The following is a 16,555-nucleotide window of genomic DNA, read 5'->3' on the forward strand; positions in this document are numbered from 1 at the left end:
ACATTCAGTAGACCTGTCAGTGGTATCAAGCATACTTCCCATGGCTGCCAGACCTCTGGTGTGGTCAATAGATGTATAGGGAGATGCAACGTCAAAAGAAACAAGATAAAAGTCACCATTGGGTGGCAGTGGTGTCTCCCTCAGTTTAATAAGAAAGTCAGTGGTATCCCATATGTACGAGGAGGCTTCTGTAGCAAACCTCCTAAGAACCCTATCCAGGAAAATAGCAATGTTGCTAAAGATGGAATCAGTGCCCGATACAATCGGGCATCCTGATGGATTGGTCAGGGACTTATGTATCTTGGAAAGTACATACAGAACAGGTGTCCTTGGGTGTTTAATAGTAAAGAATTTGCATATATCCTCATCATTAAGGTCCTGCTCCCTGGCCTGTTTGACAACTAGTGTTGCTATGACGCTCATAAACACTCCCTCACTCATGTATGAGCACTTGCCCATTGATTTCTCCCCTGCACAGGTGTATTAGCACTGTAACGAGTGCTGCCTATTTACTGCTTTATATATATACAAATATACACATGTTTTTTTGTCAAAATTTTGGTGCCTTTGTTTTTTGTTTTGTATATATATATATATATATATATATATATATATATATCTACACATTGTAATGATGGGGGTAGGGAAACGGACAAGTGAGCCCTAATCTACCCGCCACTCTGTCCCTGCCTACTTGCAACGACCCGCCCTAGGCGACGGGGTACAACTGGGCGGTGGTCCCTACGCTCAGTAAGTGCACGAGACAAACAGACAAGGGTACACAAAGCTAAGGGAAATGGGGCAGTTGCCCACGGCAACACCGTGAGCAACAAGAGTGGTGAACGAGCCGAGTCAAACCAGGAGTGCACGAGGTACCAAACGCAGAGCAGGAGAGTAGTCAGTAAGCCAGGGTCAGTATGGAGCAGGATCAAAATAGTAGAAGCAGTAGCTGGGCCAGGAAACCACACGAGAAGAATCACAAGCAAAGGAGGAACAGGAAAGGCAGGTATAAATAGACAGAGGGCGGGAGCTAGCTCCGTCTGGCCAGGCTGCGATAGGCTCTCCCACTCCTAAGCCTGCCATCCTGAGTGGTGGAAGATGGATTCAGTCTCAGAGACATAGACTCAGGTGCAGACTGATTACCTATGGGCGTATCCACAGAAGTTGTGCCTGGCAGATCCTTTATGAAAAAGCAAAAGAAAGACCCCTAGTGGCTGGCAGGGATAAATGAACAATGAAACTGGGACCTTTGTGCCTTGGCACATTTTCCTTCATGGCAGATCCGTTACACACATGTTTTTTTGTCAAAATTTTGGTGCCTTTGTTTTTTGTTTTGTATCCACCTTAGAAAGTATAGAAAAGTCCAGAGCAGCACTGAAAAACAATTAATGTGCAGAGCGGGTGCAAATCCCAAGATCCAGGCCAAGGAACTTCTTACAATAGAATAAAGGAAAGGCACCACTCCAAATCTGCAAAAGTGAAAAAAGGGGTTTGTTTAATCCATATGCGATGTTTCTGTTCTGTATCAAACCTTTCTCAAATTTGTAGTGCTGCCTTTCCTTTATTCTATCCAAATAAAAAGATATCTTAAAATAATCCAGTTCTTACCCTGGCTACTAGAGCAGTCATAATAGGCTGGCACTTCCTGTTTTCTGTAACTTGCTTGTGAGTTTTGCTGTATAGATTAGGATAGCACTAGCAGTGTTATCACATTATCATGAGGATGGACAAGATAATGACAGCTCTATTGTACTGGAACAAGATAAGGCTGGATAATAACACACAGATATTGTACTGGTACAAAATAAGGCAGCCTTATCTGGTCTCTGGGCATGCCGTAACTACCATCATAGCAGCTATAGCAGCTGCTACAGTGCACGTGGCATGAGGGGGCCCGTGCCGCCCATCGGCATGGGCCCTCCATTCCTGGTGGCACTGCTAGCAGCCGCTATGGCTGCTGCAGCGGTAGCGATGCTACACTTAATAGTATTTGTGTCCTTAGAAAGCAGATACTATTGAACACTATGGCAGAGCAGGGAGGTATCTACCTACTCTGCCATTTACTAGGCTACAGGCCACATTCGGACATCACTGGACCAGGCCAGCCTACACAAGGTTGCCGTCAGCATTGAGGATGCTGTGGAGCAGCTCTGTTCATCGTGGGAACGGGGCCTAGTTATTTGTTTGGGGACGCTATCTACAAGGGGGTGGTGGGGCCACTATCTAAAGGGGTGGCTGTAGGGCACAATCTACAGGGGGGAATGTATGACATAATCTGCAGGGGGCACTATATGATTTTTAACATGTTTCTGTCAAATAATTCCCATTCATTTCAGGTGCCATAAAACACACACACACACACACACACACACACACACACACACACACACACACACACACACACACACACACCTGCTCTATCTATACAGACAATGCAGGAAGTAAGTGTGTAGCAAGTGTGTGCTTCCAATACAGCCACTCCCATGGAAGTTTTTAAAAAGAAATAGCTACAACATTAAAAAAACAAACACATTATTTCTCATCTACTGGCTTACATCTAAATAATAAAACTAAAATGATACACGTGAGACAGTCTCTTTAATGTAATAAATCTGTACAATTTTGTCATACAGGTAAATTCTGTTTGAATAATTGACTGTATAATGAGAAGAGGACAAACCATACATGAGCACTTACTTTACATATGTCTTTTCTATCAACATATTTGTCAATTGTATCTACTTTAGCTTTAGCTTAACACTGATAATTTACTTTCAGCTTCTCGTTGTGCTTGTAGGATTAAGTCTTGTTGTAAGCGGTCTTCCTGTAATTGTATATAGGGAGAAACTGGCCCCTTGTCAGTTTTCAAATGTCAAGTAACTTCCTACAGTATTTCCTTTATTCATTATGTTTTGTGTTTAATTCAAAAATGAACCCAACAGGAAAGAAAGTTTTTTCTACATTAGGAGAGAACTCTGGCTGTGGCATTGTAGAGCTGCCAGAACATACATGATACCAGCGGACTTTACTATAGTTTTATTACATAGAAATGAACATAATTACTAGGACTGGTTTGTGCATATTTCCATGACGCATAACTTATAATGCGTGCCTTCTAATTAACTCTAATTTTAATTAATAATATTTACATTTTGGATACCTTCATGTGCATATTCAGCGTGCACTGTAAAAAATGGTTCCTTTTACCACTGCAGCACATCCTATAGATGTGTCCTTCCTTGCCTTTCCTCTTATCTCAAGATATCCTAAGATGTGTGGCGCGAGATGACAAGCTTTAAAAAAGAACCTGATTTTGCGGTACTCTGTCACAAGATGTCTATTCTATAAATGTCTATGTTTGGCCACCCAGTGGCTGTGATGTGGGTAGCAGCCTGTCAATTTGTCACTGGAAAAGCAGACCCTGGAAATCCTGGTGGGCTATATGCACCAGTTACCTTGAAACTGGCTGCTTTGAGTGACTTGGGCTCTGATTACTGGGTTACCCCTTGTCTACTGCAAGGAGTTACGTACCACTTCCAGAAGCAGAGAGCTCCTGTACTGAGGCAGGTGGAGGCAGTGGGTCCCACCAGAGAGAGACCACGAACTCAGCCAGAGGAAGACTGCATTAACCCTGTGTACCGCAAGTGTTGTTCTATATTCACTAAGAGAGAGAACCACCCATTAAGAGACTGCAACTGCCAATCTCTGTATCTAATTGTGACTATACCCATTAAGCTCTGTGCCCATTTGTGATTGTAACCGGTGCACTGTATACCATATTCTGTAACTGCCAAGCTATGTGCTGTGTTATAACCACTACACTCGTTGCCTCAAGTGGAGTAAAGTTAAATTTATTTTGACAACCGCTGTGTCCGACTACATTACTTTGCCACCCTTAAGTGGAGTTACAGGTCAGCGCCAAGGGCCACACACCCCTAAAAACTAACCTTCCTACATACTACTCTAATCACCTCCTCACACTCTTCAAACCAATATCTTATTTAATATCTCACCTCCTCATAACGTTTGTCACTCTGCAACCCACTAGCTCCAAATCTTTAACCCCTTAAGGACGCAGCCTAGTTTTGGCCTTAAGGCTCAGAGCCCATTTTTTAAATCTGACATATTTCACTTTATGTGGTAATAACGTCGGAATGCTTAAACCTACCCAAGCGATTCTGAGATTGTTTTCTCGTGACACATTGGGCTTCATGTTCGTGGTAAAATTTGGTCGATATATTCAGTGTTTATTAGTGAAAAATTGCAAAATGTAGAGAAAATTTTGAAAAAATTGCATTTTTCAGAATTTAAATGCATCTGCTTGTAAAACAGACGCTTATACCACCCAAAATAGTTACTAGTTCACATTTCCCATATGTCCCATATGTCTCACCAGACACTTTTCGCTTTCCAAAATGGTGCCCTTATCTGTAACACCCGTCCCTACGCCTGAATCTACCACATACGATACTATTCCGTCAGTTATCACCACTAATCTCAAACCTAAATCATGTTTTTATCCCCTGCACCATCAGGGCTCCCTTTTAGAAACTTTTTCCACTCTTGTAGGGAATGAGTTCAGAACTCTTGGTAAACCTGCACACAAACCCGATAATCTCACCTACCAGGAAAGAAATTCCCTTAAAGCATTGGCAAAAAATGAGAATATCGTAATTCGTTCAGCTGACAAAGGAGGTGGCATTGTAGTTTTGAACAGAGACCAATATTTGGGTGAGACTTACAGAATTTTGGGAGATACTAATTTCTATGTTCCATTAACAGTGAACCCCTTACACGACCACTCATTTAAATATGCCAATCTGATTGAAACAGCCTTCCAGGAAGGTATTATTACAAAAAAAGAAAAAGGCTTTCTCCACATGCCATTTCCCAGTCTGCCATTTATGTACCATCTTCCCAAGATCCATAAATCCATCACCAATCCCCCTGGGCGCCCGATCATTTCTGGGATAGGGTCCCTGACGAGCAACCTTTCCCATTTCGTTGATCTGCATTTACAACCTCTGGTGGCTGGCCTACCCTCTTATCTCAAGGACTCCACACAAGTTATTAGAGAGCTTCTTGCCATCAATGTAACCAATCTCATGCATCCCATTAATTTTCTGACTGCAGATGTCACTGCTTTATACAGTAATATCCCCCACTCTAAAGGCCTTGAAGTCATTGAAGCTGCTTTAAACACCAAAACCGACATGCCCTCTGTTCAGATTGATTTTATTACCAAATGTGTTCATTTTATTCTCCACCATAATTCGTTTAGCTTTGATAAAAAATTTTATAACCAAATAAAGGGGTGTGCTATGGGTTCCAGGTTCGCACCATCTTATGCCAACCTCTATATGGGGAATTTTGAAGATTACTACATACACCAGGATCATCGCTTCAAAAATAATATTTTATGGTATAAACGCTATATTGACGATCTTCTCTTCATCTGGATAGGTAATGAGTCTGAAGCTGCATCCTTTATTAAATTCCTTAACCAGAACACATATGGGCTTTCTTTCACACATACTTTTTCTGCCACGTCCATTGATTTTCTTGACTTAAATATTTCTTTTGATATTGCCTCCAATAAATTTAACACGAAAACCCATTTTAAAACGGTAGACGTCAATAGCTACCTTAATTTCAATAGTGCTCATTACCCGCCATGGATAAAGAATGTTCCGTTCGGTCAGTTTAGGAGGATTAGGAAAAATTGTACTACCAACTTAGATTTTAATAGGGAATGTAATGTTTTAGAAAGAAGGTTTAAACAGAAGAATTTTCCTACCAACCTCATCAAAGGAGCTAGACGTAAAGCTGCCCTATTAACCCAAGCATCCTGTATTGAGGAAAAAGCAGTTAATAAGACTACCCAAAATTTTAGTAGTAATTTTATCACCACTTTCAATAGTGGTAATAAGAAAATTAGGGAAATCCTAGAGAGGCATTGGCATATTTTAACTAATGATCCCTATCTTAAGAATGAATTGCCCATCAAACCCGTAGTCACGTTCAGACGTTCTAAATCTCTTAAAAATATATTAGCCCCAAGTAGACTGAGTAATCCTCCGACCATTAGCACCACTCTGCTCCCTAAATTATTAGGCTCTTTCAAATGTGGCCATCAATGATGTATGTGCTGTACTGTGATCACTCATAGAGCCACTAAATATAAGTCAACAGTGACCGATGAATCTTTTAAGATTAATAATTTCCTCAATTGTGGGAGTTCATATATAGTATATATGCTTGAATGCCCTTGTCATCTACAATATATAGGCCGCACTACTCAGTGCCTACGAACCAGAATTAATAGTCACAGGTTCAATGTCACCTCTGGTTTTATGAAACATAGTGTTTCACGCCATTTCGCCTCCACACATAACAAACATTTTAATGAAATAACGGTCACACCCATTGAACTAATCTCATCAAACACTACTAATAGGTTTAATAAACTCAAGCAACGCGAAAACTATTGGATCTTTAAACTCAGGACTCTACAACCATATGGTCTAAATGATCTAACTGAATCTTCCCTTGATTAAATATCATTTACTAACAGTTCATTTATCAATATTTTTTCCATCCATGCATCTTCAATCCCTCTGCCCGTTCGTTTGGGTCCGTTTTTTCCTAACATCTGAGAGTGTTTTGCACTACCCAGCATCATGTTTTCCTTTAAATTCGTTTGTCTCATAATTTTAGGTCATTTCTATGTAACGGCAATTTTTCGCTATCATATAAGGATTATTAGTGGTATTCCCTTCCTGCTCACCATTTTCATGATACCCTATTTTTCCAATCACTCCCTTACATTTAGGCTCTATAATTTATATATTTTTTATTTTATTGTATTTGATTATTTTGATTTATCTACATATTGTTTATCCTCAGCCCCCTGATAATTTAACTTTAGATTGGTGTTGATGTTACTTGGTCCCTTTTACCCCGTGTTTTGATTTATTATTTCTTGTACTGCATCCACATCATTGTATTACATAATTGTACATCATCATTTAAATTGTATCTCATAATTGTATAGTATCCCATCAAAAGAACATCGCTATTTATATCTTTGCCCATTACAGTTGACCTTGCCCGGCTTTCAATCTACAAATGCGCTGTCCCTTATCTATTCAATTCTATCTCTTAACATTATTTTTTATACTCTTTTCAACATCCTTTTGGATGCTATCATCCAAACATCCATTTAGATGCTTTTTTCTTTTCTTGTAACTTTATCGCGGCTTATTTATACATTTATATGAGTTTACTGTAGATTTGGATGCTTTCCTTTTATATGTGGCAATTATTATTTTTATTTCAACATTTGTGCATTTTATTATTGATTATCCCTTCTGCAATTTCGTATTTTTATACCCTATGTACCATTTTTGTCATGTCGGCTATGTGCGCTTCATCTATGCACTTGCGTATGTTTGATTTTACTGCTGTCCATGGTCCTGAATGTTGTTTTTCTATCTATTGCCTCGTGTGAACTGTCACTTTTCTTCTCATTAGTGACGTCATCTGAGAACTTTGACCCCAGCCACATTGGCGGGTTTTTTAATTGGTCAGTGTGTATTTAAACTGTGCAGATGTTTTATTTTCTTTTATGGCCTGATGAAGATGCCGGTGCGGCATTGAAACGCGTAGCCTTTTGCAATAAACCACCTTTACCTGTTACCTTGCTTGCTAATTGCTTCCCCGTGCAGCAGCGCCTTGGAGACTCAATCTTTTTCTGTATACCAGCATTACATTTGCGGTCTTCTGCGGAACACCGGCACCGAGTCCTGGCAGCAGCAGCAACCTTTCTCTCCACCGTTCGTTGTCCCTTGTCTCTAGGTGAGCACCTTATTGGACTTCGGGATTTTGCATCTTTTTACCTTTGGTAATCTACACTATGTGGCGCCGTGTTTTGTGTCTCTTCTCTGCCTAGGTCAGGATGTCACTCTCCCTCCGGATCTGACGTCCTGTTGCAAAGTTTTGCTTCACCGCGGTTGTGGTTTCTCTCTCGTGTGAACCACGCCATAGAAGCTTTTCTTTCCCACTGGCTGCCACTTTTCTCTTTTCACCGAAGCAAGTTTGTTGTGAATCATCTATTTTTATCTACCTTCATCCCACTGAGGATCTGAGTTCCAGCAAGGAATTATTCAACAATCATGACTGATTTCATCAACGATAGGAGGCACTTTCGTGAACAATGGATCTTACAATCACTGGGATTGCTTTCAAATACGGATCTTACTGAAACTGTGAGTAACACCTATACTCCGGAACTCACCAAAATAATGACTGACTTGTTTCTAACACTGGAGGATCTTTTGAAAAATGAAGCAAAACAGAATATAGACTGCCTGTTTTTGCAAACATACATCACCGAAGGCATCACTCCCAGGGGATTGATGATTACGTTAACTAATCCTTATCCCTCTGACATAGAATTCAGCTCAGATTGGCAGGCACTGCTAGACCAGTGCCAATTAGGTGCCCTCAAATTGCTCCTCTCTAAGAGGACTATTGTCAGTGACTCTTTAAAAACCGAGATCTCTTTGCTTAAGGATAAATTGGTGAATTTTTCAGACCACCCTGATTTCTCAAAAATAGAAACATCCATTAATAATAGGCTCAGTACCTACGAGAAAGATCTGATTCTCCGTAAATCAAACAAATTTAAGAGAGATCGCTGTGAGCATCATCAAATTAATGTTATTGAGGATATTACTGCAGGTTCAGCACTTTTGAGTGATACTGCCATTGATTGTTCTACTACTAATAAAGGTAGAGTTGGAAAAAAGAATTTTTTTCCCCTAACGGAGGGTAGACCTCGCAGATACCCCCGCAATGAGTTTCCAGAGGTTGAATCACGTAGGTTTTCACCTCACAGTAGGACATTCAAAAACAGCCACAGAAATATGAATTCTGTTGAGCTCCATACTAACCCTACCCGCTTTGACAATTCTTCAGTAATGTCCCACACCACTGAATCTGTGGTTCTTCAAGCTAAAGTTAATTCCAAAAGTACTGCTGTCACCTGTTCCAAAGTTACTGATTATACGCCCTCCATTAATCATCTTTCAGATATTCCTGTCAATGCGTTTAGATCCTCTGAATTAGAAACGCGATTATTACAATTTCAATCTACCCTGGATAACCCTTCCACTCCTACTATTATTTCACCCTCCACAAATATCTCCATGGTACTCTCAGAGCATGATTTATCCACTTCTCTGTTACAATTATCCACCCATGATACCTCCACCCATCTTTTGGATAATTTTTTCCCTACAAATATAGAAGGCGCTGGTATTCCATCACCCTCCAATGATGCACTCCATGATAATCATGATCCCCCTACCATAGCTCCTATATCCTTTTTGGATACCACCACTTCTTTTTTAGGACTCCCCTCCCAATTAACCATGCCCCCTGTTACACCCACTTTCAACAGCGACGACCAACTTGTGACTTATCTCCTAAGCCCGAAAATCCAAACTATCACACATTTTTTCCCATTGGTACAGAAAATTTCCATAAAAAGAAAATTAGATACAGAGGAAGAAGAGGAGGTCGTAAGCGCAATAAAACAACCCCTCTCGACAACTCTAAAAAAACATCGGACCAATCATTAAAAATGAAAATTTTCAACCTGTCCTCTCACAGTTTGAATCCACATGAGATTAGCTTGCTCAATAAAGGCCTTTCATTTTGTCCAGTTGCATCTCCCAATAATTTTGATCTCTTTATGGACCTCAATAGATTCATCCGTAAACTTACTCTCACCAGACACTTTTCGCTTTCCAAAATGGTGCCCTTATCTGTAACACCCGTCCCTACGCCTGAATCTACCACATACGATACTATTCCGTCAGTTATCACCACTAATCTCAAACCTAAATCATGTTTTTATCCCCTGCACCATCAGGGCTCCCTTTTAGAAACTTTTTCCACTCTTGTAGGGAATGAGTTCAGAACTCTTGGTAAACCTGCACACAAACCCGATAATCTCACCTACCAGGAAAGAAATTCCCTTAAAGCATTGGCAAAAAATGAGAATATCGTAATTCGTTCAGCTGACAAAGGAGGTGGCATTGTAGTTTTGAACAGAGACCAATATTTGGGTGAGACTTACAGAATTTTGGGAGATACTAATTTCTATGTTCCATTAACAGTGAACCCCTTACACGACCACTCATTAAAATATGCCAATCTGATTGAAACAGCCTTCCAGGAAGGTATTATTACAAAAAAAGAAAAAGGCTTTCTCCACATGCCATTTCCCAGTCTGCCATTTATGTACCATCTTCCCAAGATCCATAAATCCATCACCAATCCCCCTGGGCGCCCGATCATTTCTGGGATAGGGTCCCTGACGAGCAACCTTTCCCATTTCGTTGATCTGCATTTACAACCTCTGGTGGCTGGCCTACCCTCTTATCTCAAGGACTCCACACAAGTTATTAGAGAGCTTCTTGCCATCAATGTAACCAATCTCATGCATCCCATTAATTTTCTGACTGCAGATGTCACTGCTTTATACAGTAATATCCCCCACTCTAAAGGCCTTGAAGTCATTGAAGCTGCTTTAAACACCAAAACCGACATGCCCTCTGTTCAGATTGATTTTATTACCAAATGTGTTCATTTTATTCTCCACCATAATTCGTTTAGCTTTGATAAAAAAATTTATAACCAAATAAAGGGGTGTGCTATGGGTTCCAGGTTCGCACCATCTTATGCCAACCTCTATATGGGGAATTTTGAAGATTACTACATACACCAGGATCATCGCTTCAAAAATAATATTTTATGGTATAAACGCTATATTGACGATCTTCTCTTCATCTGGATAGGTAATGAGTCTGAAGCTGCATCCTTTATTAAATTCCTTAACCAGAACACATATGGGCTTTCTTTCACACATACTTTTTCTGCCACGTCCATTGATTTTCTTGACTTAAATATTTCTTTTGATATTGCCTCCAATAAATTTAACACGAAAACCCATTTTAAAACGGTAGACGTCAATAGCTACCTTAATTTCAATAGTGCTCATTACCCGCCATGGATAAAGAATGTTCCGTTCGGTCAGTTTAGGAGGATTAGGAAAAATTGTACTACCAACTTAGATTTTAATAGGGAATGTAATGTTTTAGAAAGAAGGTTTAAACAGAAGAATTTTCCTACCAACCTCATCAAAGGAGCTAGACGTAAAGCTGCCCTATTAACCCAAGCATCCTGTATTGAGGAAAAAGCAGTTAATAAGACTACCCAAAATTTTAGTAGTAATTTTATCACCACTTTCAATAGTGGTAATAAGAAAATTAGGGAAATCCTAGAGAGGCATTGGCATATTTTAACTAATGATCCCTATCTTAAGAATGAATTGCCCATCAAACCCGTAGTCACGTTCAGACGTTCTAAATCTCTTAAAAATATATTAGCCCCAAGTAGACTGAGTAATCCTCCGACCATTAGCACCACTCTGCTCCCTAAATTATTAGGCTCTTTCAAATGTGGCCATCAACGATGTATGTGCTGTACTGTGATCACTCATAGAGCCACTAAATATAAGTCAACAGTGACCGATGAATCTTTTAAGATTAATAATTTCCTCAATTGTGGGAGTTCATATATAGTATATATGCTTGAATGCCCTTGTCATCTACAATATATAGGCCGCACTACTCAGTGCCTACGAACCAGAATTAATAGTCACAGGTTCAATGTCACCTCTGGTTTTATGAAACATAGTGTTTCACGCCATTTCGCCTCCACACATAACAAACATTTTAATGAAATAACGGTCACACCCATTGAACTAATCTCATCAAACACTACTAATAGGTTTAATAAACTCAAGCAACGCGAAAACTATTGGATCTTTAAACTCAGGACTCTACAACCATATGGTCTAAATGATCTAACTGAATCTTCCCTTGATTAAATATCATTTACTAACAGTTCATTTATCAATATTTTTTCCATCCATGCATCTTCAATCCCTCTGCCCGTTCGTTTGGGTCCGTTTTTTCCTAACATCTGAGAGTGTTTTGCACTACCCAGCATCATGTTTTCCTTTAAATTCGTTTGTCTCATAATTTTAGGTCATTTCTATGTAACGGCAATTTTTCGCTATCATATAAGGATTATTAGTGGTATTCCCTTCCTGCTCACCATTTTCATGATACCCTATTTTTCCAATCACTCCCTTACATTTAGGCTCTATAATTTATATATTTTTTATTTTATTGTATTTGATTATTTTGATTTATCTACATATTGTTTATCCTCAGCCCCCTGATAATTTAACTTTAGATTGGTGTTGATGTTACTTGGTCCCTTTTACCCCGTGTTTTGATTTATTATTTCTTGTACTGCATCCACATCATTGTATTACATCATTGTACATCATCATTTAAATTGTATCTCATAATTGTATAGTATCCCATCAAAAGAACATCGCTATTTATATCTTTGCCCATTACAGTTGACCTTGCCCGGCTTTCAATCTACAAATGCGCTGTCCCTTATCTATTCAATTCTATCTCTTAACATTATTTTTTATACTCTTTTCAACATCCTTTTGGATGCTATCATCCAAACATCCATTTAGATGCTTTTTTCTTTTCTTGTAACTTTATCGCGGCTTATTTATACATTTATATGAGTTTACTGTAGATTTGGATGCTTTCCTTTTATATGTGGCAATTATTATTTTTATTTCAACATTTGTGCATTTTATTATTGATTATCCCTTCTGCAATTTCGTATTTTTATACCCTATGTACCATTTTTGTCATGTCGGCTATGTGCGCTTCATCTATGCACTTGCGTATGTTTGATTTTACTGCTGTCCATGGTCCTGAATGTTGTTTTTCTATCTATTGCCTCGTGTGAACTGTCACTTTTCTTCTCATTAGTGACGTCATCTGAGAACTTTGACCCCAGCCACATTGGCGGGTTTTTTAATTGGTCAGTGTGTATTTAAACTGTGCAGATGTTTTATTTTCTTTTATGGCCTGATGAAGATGCCGGTGCGGCATTGAAACGCGTAGCCTTTTGCAATAAACCACCTTTACCTGTTACCTTGCTTGCTAATTGCTTCCCCGTGCAGCAGCGCCTTGGAGACTCAATCTTTTTCTGTATACCAGCATTACATTTGCGGTCTTCTGCGGAACACCGGCACCGAGTCCTGGCAGCAGCAGCAACCTTTCTCTCCACCGTTCGTTGTCCCTTGTCTCTAGGTGAGCACCTTATTGGACTTCGGGATTTTGCATCTTTTTACCTTTGGTAATCTACACTATGTGGCGCCGTGTTTTGTGTCTCTTATATGTCTACTTTAGATTGGCATCGTTTTTTGAACATTATTTTATTTTTCTTGGACGTTACAAGGCTTAGAACATAAACAGCAATTTCTCATATTTTTAAGAAAATTTCAAAAGCCTTTTTTTAAGGTACCTCTTGAGTTCTGAAGTGGCTTTGTGGGGCCTATGTATTAGAAACCCTGATAAAACACCCCATTTTAAAAACTAGACCCCTCAAAGTATTCAAAACAGCAGTTAGAAAGTTTTTTAACCCTTCAGGCATTTCACAGGAATTAAAGCAAAGTGGAGGTGAAATTTGCAAATTTCATTTTTCTTGCTGAATTTCAATTTTATTCATTTTTTTTTCTGTAACACAGAAGGTTTTACCAGAGAAATACTACTAAATATGTATTGTCCAGATTCTGCAGTTTTTAGAAATGTCCCACATGTGGCCCTACTGCGCTCGTGGACTAAAACACAAGCCCTAGAAGCAAAGAAGCACCTAGTGCATTTTGAGTCCTCTTTTTTATTAGAATATATTTTAGGCAGCATGCCAGGTTTGAAGAGGTGTTGAAGTGTCAAAACAGTAGGAATCCCCCAATAGTGACCCCATTTTGGAAACTACACCCCTCAAGGAATTCATTTAGGGTTGTTGTTACCATTTTGACCGCACAGTTTTTTCACAGCACGTATTTGAATTGGGCTCTGAAATGAAAAAAATACCCCATTTTGTTGCCCAATTTGTCCTTAGTGTGGCAATACCCCATTTGTGGTGATAAACTGCCGTTTGGGCCCATGGGAGGGCTCAGAAGGAAAGGAGCGCTATATGTTTGTTGGAGTCCAGATTTTGTTGGATTGGTTTTCGGGTGCCATGTCGCATTTGCAGAGCCTCAGAGGTATCAAAGCAATGGAAACCCGCCAGAAGTGACCCCATTTTGGAAACTACACCCCTCAAGGAATTCATTTATGGTTGTTGTTATCATTTTGACCACACAGTTTTTTCACAGCACCTATTTCAATTGGGCTGTGACATAAAAAAATGACATTTTTTCCAATAAGATGTAATTTTTGACCAAAATTGCTTATTTTCACAGGGAACAAAATACTCAATTTTGTTGCCCAATTTCTCCAGAGTGCATCAATACCCCATTTGTGGCAATAAACTGCTGTTTGGGCCCATGGGAGGCCTCAGAAGGGAAGGAGCGCTGTGTGTTCTTTGGAGTACAGATTTTGCTGGTTTGGTTTTCGGGTGCCATGTCGCATTTGCAGAGCCCCAGAGGTATCAAAGCAATGGAAACCCACCAGAAGTGACCCCATTTTGGAAACTACACCCCTCAAGGAATTCATTTATGGGTAATGTGACCATTTAGACTCCATAGTTTCTTCACAGAACTTATTTGAATTGGGCTGGGAATTAAAAAAATATATATTTTTTCCAATAATATGTCATTTTAGCTCAAAAATTCTTATTTTCACAAGAAATAAAATACTCAATTTTGTTGCCCAATTTGTCCCGAGTGCAGCAATACCCCATTTGTGGTGATAAACTGCCGTTTGGGCCCATGGGAGGGCTCAGAAGGAAAGGAGCGCTGTGTGTTCTTTGGAGTACAGATTTTGCTGGATTGGTTTTCGGGTGCCATGTCGCATTTGCAGAGCCCCAGAGCTATCAAAGCAATAGAAACCCACCACAAATGACACCATTTTGGAAACTACACCCCTCAAGGAATTCATTTATGGGTGTTGTGACCATTTTGACCCCATAGTTTTTTCACAGAACTTATTTGAATTGGGCTGGGAATGAAAACAAAATTATTTTTTTCAAATAATATGTAGTTTTGGCTGAAAATTTCTTATTTTCACAAGAAACAAAATACCCCATTCTGTTGCGCAATTTGTTCTGAGTGCCGCAATACCCCATTTGTTGTGATAAACTGCCGTTTGGGCCCATGGGAGGGCTCAGAAGGAAAGGACCACCATTTGGCCTACTGGGGATTTTCTAGTGCGAAGTCATGTATGCAGAAGCCCCTGAGGTACCAGTACAGTTGAAACCCGCAAGAAGTGACCCCGTTTTAAAAACTACACCCTTAAGGCATTCATCTAGAGGTGTAGTGAGCATTTTGACCGGAGATCTACACCCCATAAACTGTAATGTGGGTTCTCCCGGGTATGGCAATACCCTACATGTGGCTGTTATCAGCTGCCTGGGCACACAGCAGGGCTCAGAGGGGAAAGACGAGGGGGGATAAGCTGTGCGGAGTGCATCAGGGTAAATAAAATTGGGGTAAATTATAAACCAAGGGATGTATGATAAATTTTAAAACACTTTCATACAGAGCTCTGGTTATTCGGGACACGTGTCACATTGATATATTGTGTCATCCATTATCGCCCTCTTATAGCAGACTTTGCACCTCTTTTGACTTTTTCCCTTCTTGCCAGTTTGGGGAACTTCTCCTGTAAAGTGTTGCCCTGGTACGATGCGTGTGGGCTCGCTTCCAGAAGTACTGGGTGCCCCCCCCTTCTTGGTCCCTAAAGATTAGGTTCTTGATAATCACCTCTTGAAATTCCAGGAAAGTTCCCGTCTGGCCTGCACATCGACGTAGCATGTACGCATTGTACAATGCCATCTGTATGATGTGCCCGGCCAGCTTCTTATACCACACCGCATGGCGCTGTAGGGCTTCAGGACTTGATCTTACAAGTCCACACCTCCCATGTACCTATTGTAGTCCAGGATGCAGTCTGGTTTGGGGGTGGCCTTTCCTTCATATATCCTAAACCTGTAGGTATACCCTGATGCACTCTCGCAGCTTATACATCTTCACGCCATACCTTGCCCTCTTACCCGGCAGGAACTCGCGGAATTGAACCCTCCCTTTAAAATGTACCAGGGACTCATCAATAGAAATACACTTCTCGGGGTGTATGCTGGGGAAAACCGGGCACTGGAACGGTCTAATAGGGGTCTCCATTTATACAAACGGTCAAAACTGGGGTCATCTCGGGGTGGGCACGGCTTATTATCAGTATAATGTAAGAAGCGAAGTATTGCCTCATTTATTTATTTTTTTAGGTTCCAGTTCAGTTCTGAAGTTGCTTTGAGGGGCCCATATATTAGAAACCTCTATGAAACTCCCCATTTTAGAAACTAGACCCCTCAAAGTATTCACAACAGCATTTAGAAAGTTTATGAACCCTTTAGGTGTTTCACAAAAATTTAGAGCAAAGTAGAGGTG

At 40.1% G+C, this 16,555-nt stretch overlaps 1 pseudogene; it reads left to right on the forward strand.

The window, feature by feature from the left end:
- The first annotated feature begins 3,378 nt into the window (after nucleotides 1-3,378).
- The window catches only part of LOC142721630 (nipped-B-like protein), a 46,181-nt pseudogene continuing 33,004 nt past the window's right edge, over nucleotides 3,379-16,555 (forward strand).

This window comes from Rhinoderma darwinii, chromosome 1 (genome assembly GCF_050947455.1).
Source record: "Rhinoderma darwinii isolate aRhiDar2 chromosome 1, aRhiDar2.hap1, whole genome shotgun sequence".
Lineage (NCBI taxonomy): Eukaryota > Metazoa > Chordata > Amphibia > Anura > Rhinodermatidae > Rhinoderma > Rhinoderma darwinii.